Raw genomic sequence first — 6,000 nt, 5'->3', positions numbered from 1 at the left:
ATTCCAAGTTCATTTACCAATCTTGTAAAAGTGGCTTCACATAATGGTTTTATGAAGATATCTGCTAGTTGTTGATCTGTTGGAACAAAGTGCAATTCCACTGTACCTTCATCCACATGTTCCCTTATGAAGTGGTACCTGATACTGATGTGCTTTGTCATAGAGTGTTGAACTGGATTACCTGTCATAGCAATAGCACTTTGATTATCACAGTAAATAGGGATTTTGAAATATGTTAACCCATAATCCAGTAACTGATTCTTCATCCAAAGAATTTGTGCACAACAGCTTCCTGTAGCAATGTACTCTACTTCTGCAGTTGATGTGGAAATTGACTTTTGTTTCTTGCTGAACCAAGAAACCAATCTGCCTCCAAGAAATTGGCAGCTTCCACTTGTGCTTTTCCTGTCAATTTTGCAACCTGCAAAATCTGCATCTGAGTAACCTATTAGTTTAAAATCTAATTCTCTAGGATACCACAATCCCAGATCAGTTGTTCCTTTAAGATACTTGAAAATTCTTTTCACAGCTGTTAAGTGAGGTTCTCTTGGATCTACTTGAAATCTTGCACACGGATAGGTAGCATACATGATATCAGGTCTACTAGCAGTTAGATAGAGTAGAGAGCCAATCATACCTCTGTAATCAGTAATATCTACTAATTTACCAGTATCCTTATCTAGTTTTGTTGCAGTGGCCATGGGAGTAGATGCACTTGAACAATCTTGCATTCCAAATTTCTTCAGCAAGTTTCTGGTGTACTTAGTTTGACAAATAAAAGTGCCTTCTTCATTCTGCTTGACTTGAAGGCCCAGAAAATAGCTAAGTTCCCCCATCATACTCATCTGATACCTTGACTGCATCAGTTTGGCAAACTTCTTGCAAAGTCTGTCATTTGTAGACCCAAAAATGATATCATCAACATAAATCTGGACCAGAAGTAAGTCCTTTCCATGGTTGAGGTAGAACAGTGTTTTGTCTATTGTTCCTCTGTTGAATCCACTTTCCAGAAGAAACTGAGCTAAAGTCTCATACCATGCTCTAGGAGCTTGCTTAAGTCCATAAAGTGCTTTATCAAGCCTGTAGACATAATCTGGATGTTTGGAGTCTACAAAGCCTGGAGGTTGTTCAACATATACTTCCTCCTCCAATTCTCCATTGAGAAAAGCACTTTTCACATCTATTTGAAAGACAGTAAACTTTTTGTGAGCAGCATAAGCCAAAAATATCCTCATGGCTTCTAACCTAGCAACTAGTGCAAATGTTTCATCATAATCAATTCCCTCCTGTTGAGAATATCCTTTTGCAACCAGCCTTGCCTTATTCCTTGTAATTATGCCATCACTATCAGTTTTGTTTCTGAATACCCACTTTGTACCGACAACAGATCTATTCTTTGGTCTTGGCACTAGGGTCCAGACTTTATTTCTTTCAAATTCATTTAACTCTTCCTGCATTGCTTGCACCCAATCAGCATCTTGAAGAGCTTCTTCCACTTTCTTTGGCTCAGTCTGAGAGAGAAAAGAATTGTAAAGACATTCGTTTGAAGTACCTGTTCTAGTTCTGACACCTGCATCAGGATTTCCAATTATCAAATCAGGTGTATGTGATTTTGTCCACTTCCTTGCAGATGGAAGGTTTTCTCTAGAACTAGATGCTCCCCCATGTTCCATGCTGTCTTCATTTTCATTTTCTGATGCTCCCCCTAAACCTATGCTCTCTGAGTTAGATTCTTCAGAATTTAGATTTTCAGCACTATCAGAACTTGGCTTATCAGACCTTGACGAATCAGAACTTGAAGAGCCAGATGTATGTTCTGATGTTTCTTGAGATGTGGTAAGATCTTGAGTATGCTCCCCCTTCATAGGTGCATCTTCTTTTGGCGTAGTCACCACAGTTTCAATAACATCAGAGTTGAATCCATCAGAGCTTACAGTATCAGGACTTAGACTGTCAGGATTTTCAGTATCAGAATTTGAGTCTTTCATTTTCAAATCTCAGCTGATCATGATCAATAAAATCTTCAAGACCCGTAATCTTCTTGTCATCAAAGGAGACATTGATAGATTCCATGACCACTTTTGTTCTCAAATTATAGACTCTTAAGGCTTTTGTGGAAAGTGGATATCCAACAAAGATTCCTTCATCAGCTTTTAGATCAAACATGGATAGCTGTTCAGGATGAGTCTTGAGAACAAAACACTTGCATCCAAATACATGAAAGTACTTCAGATTTGGCTTCTTTTTCTTCACCATCTCATATGGTGTTTTTCCATGCTTGTTAATGAGTGTTGCATTTTGAGTAAAATAAGCAGTCTGCACAGCTTCAGCCCAGAAATAGGTTGGAAGCTTTGCTTCTTCAAGCATTGTACGTGCAGCTTCAATGAGAGTTCTATTCTTCCTTTCAACAACTCCATTTTGCTGTGGAGTTCGAGGAGCAGAAAATTCCCGCTTAATTCCATGGTTTTTACAGAACTCTTCCATTATCAAATTCTTGAACTCAGTGCCATTATCACTCCTTAAGGTTTTCACAGAATCTTTGACCAATTTATCCAGATGTTTAACATGATCAATCAAGATATATGCAGTTTCACTTTTTGTGTGCAAGAAATACACCCATGTGTATCTGGTGAACTCATCCACTATGACCAATGCATATTTCTTCTTTGCAATAGACATGACATTTAATGGACTAAATAGATCAACATGTAGTAGATGATAAGGCTCAAGAATTGATGATTCAGTTTTGCTCTTGAATGAAGATTTTCTTTGTTTGGCCTTCTGACAAGAATCACAAAGACCATCAGGAGCAAATACTGACTTTGGCAGTCCTCTCACAAGATCTTTCTTGACCAGTTCATTTATATTGTTGAAATTTAAATGAGAGAGTTTCTTGTGCCAATTCCAGCTTTCTTCAATTGATGCTCTACTCATCAGACAGATTGCAGAACCATCAGTACTTATTGAAAGCTTAGCTTCATAAATGTTACCACGCCTGTATCCTTTTAGAACAACTTTGCCTTTAGATTTACTCATAATTTCACAGTGTTCTTCAAAGAAATCAACATGATAACCTCTGTCACAGATTTGACTTATACTCAGCAGATTGTGTTTAAGTCCTGAAACCAGAGCTACTTCTTTAATGATGACATTCCCAAGATTGATATTGCCATATCCCAAAGTTTTTCCAATGTTGCCATCTCCATAAGAAACACTTGGGCTAGCTTTCTCCACAAAGTCTGATAGCAGGGCCTTATTTCCAGTCATATGTCCTGAACATCCACTGTCTAGAACTAGGATATTTTTCCTGTTGCCCTGCAATCACAAAGACCACTAATGATTAGTTTTAAGGACCCAGACTTGCTTGGATCCTTTGGCCTTATTAAGTTTGTTAACATTTGCAGCGGATTTAGCATCAGAGTTTATGTTAACATTTTTCTTATTAGAACTTATACTGTCAGACTTTGAATCAGAATTTACACTAGAAGGAACAATGGAAACTTTCTTCAAAGAAGGTTTTAATTGATAACAATCATAGTACAAAATATGATATTCCTTACAAGTATAAATGGAATGCCATAAACTACCACAATGAAAACAAGGATTTTGTGGTTTATATCTAACAGACTGACTCTTAACTCCTGATTTTGAAGGTAATGAGTTAATGTTCTTATTCTTCCTGCAAAAAGAAGCCAGATGGTTAGAACTTCCACAATTATGACATGTTTTCCTAGAAGCATCAGGAACAGGTTTATAATCATTACTTTTATTCACACCTTCCTTTCCATTCCTATTTTTCCTAGGTGATTTTACCTTGTTTGCATTTTTAACATCTTTCAGCTTATGCTTAAGCTGCTTCTTTGTCATTAAGCCTATGTTTACTTCAGCTGTCTTTTCCTATTTTAGTTTGTCAGAAGTTAATTCCTCTTTAACTTCTGATTTCTCATTATCAGACTTTACAGTTACAAACTTAACAGGTTTTAACTTTGGCTTTTGCTTAACAACAGGCTTAATTTCTTCAGTTCCTTTATCATTCTTATCCTCTCCATAACATAAGCCCTATTTCCAATTTTCACTACTTAGCAAATTTTGAGTTGTTCTGCCAGAGTTAGTCCAAGTCCTGATTATCTCTCTTTCCTTTTCTAACTCAGTTTTTAGAGATTCATTTATTTTTAGCACTTCATCCCTAACATAAAAAGAATCATCTCTATCCTTCTGAGTTTGATGGAATATAACTAACTCTTTTTCTAAGAAATCATTTCTTTTCTTAAAAGCAAGATTTTCAGAAGTTAATCTTTCACATGTTAAGGTTTGATCTCTATAACTAACAAACATGGTTTTAAGATATCTTCTCAACTCATTAATATCATCAGTATGAAAAGCATAAGTAGTCTGAGGTACCTTTGTTTCAGCAGCTTCAGAACTGCTCTCAGCACTTTCTTTATCAGCATTTACCATCAATGCATAGTTCTCCTCACTTTCAGAGTCTGAGGTGTCTGTCCAGCTTTTCTGCTTTGTGACAAGAGCCTTGCCTTTGTCACCCTTCACTCTCTTGCAATCAGGAGATATGTGGCCTTTCTCACCACAGTTATAGCATTTAACATTGGTATAATCTCCTCTGTCAGAATTTCCTCCTCTGCCTTCAGATCTTCTGAAATTCTTCTTATCAGAACTTGTGCCTTTCCTGGAAAACTTCTTTCCCTTCCTGAACTTTCTGTATGCAATCTTTGTGATTCCTTTCACCATAAGAGCACACAGCTTCATCATCTCCTCATCAGCATCAGTCTCAGGCAAGCTTTCAGAATCTGAGTCATCATCAGTTTCAGAACTTGATGACTCAGTATCAGACTTTGTAAAAAGAGCTTTACCCTTGTCTTTCCTTGAGGAAGCTGCTTTGGGGGATTCTTCTTCAGCCTTAAGAGCAACTGTCCTTGACTTTCCTCCTTTCCTCTTGCTTCTTTATTCCATCTCAAGTTCATGAGTCTTGAGCATTCCATAAATTTCATCAAGAGTTGTTTCATCAAGACTGTAGTTGTCTCTTATTGTTGTTGCCTTCAAATCCCAACATTCAGGAAGAGCTAACAGGAATTTAAGGTTTGAATCTTCAAGATCATACTCCTTATTAACCAGTGACAGATCATTCAAGAGTTTGACAAATCTATCATATAAATCAGTCAATGATTCATTAGCCTTTGAATCAAAGTGTTCATACTCTTGAGTGAGTATTGTCTTCCTGTTCTTCTTAATTGTTTCGGTTCCCCGACACCTTGTTTCCAGAGCATCCCATATCTCCTTAGCAGTCTTGCAGTTAATTACCCTATTTGACATTACTTTATCAATGGCACTATGCAGTAAGTGTCGTACCTTAGCATCCTTAGCAATTGATGCTATATCTTCAGCAGTATAATCACTCTTTTCCTTTGGTATGGTTTTTGCTGCTTCACCTGCAACTGCAACAGCAAGCTTGGTTGGTTTGTGAGGCCCTTCCTTGATTCTATCAAGATATTCTGGATCTGTAGCTTCCAGAAACATGGTCATCCTCACCTTCCATATGGCATATTCAGATGGTCTCAGTATGGGAACTCTGATGGTTTCATACCGACTTTGAATTTGTGTCTTTGGAGGTTCTTCAATTGTGTTTGGATCTTTAACTGTATGTGTGTTAACAGATTAGCTCTGATACCACTTGTTAGGTCACACACACTGTAGAGGGGGTGAATACAGTGTAAATTACAATCAAATCGAACTTTAATATCTCAAGTAACAGAAAACAAACTTTATTGAAACAATAAACTCTGTTACAGTATGAAACTGTTACCTCTCAGTGATGAACAAATATCACGAGAGCTGCTAGAGTTACAATGAATAATCTTCTCGAATATGATAACACCTATAGTGTAAACCCTTATGTCTGTGTTTATATACTACACAGTTACAAGATAATCGCTAATTGATATGGAATATAATTCTGCTTCCTAAAATATATCAATCAAATATCTT

This window comes from Apium graveolens, chromosome 8, assembly GCF_009905375.1.
Source record: "Apium graveolens cultivar Ventura chromosome 8, ASM990537v1, whole genome shotgun sequence".
NCBI lineage: Eukaryota > Viridiplantae > Streptophyta > Magnoliopsida > Apiales > Apiaceae > Apium > Apium graveolens.
The sequence above is the reverse complement of the archived record's forward strand: the minus strand, read 5'-3'. Positions refer to the sequence as shown.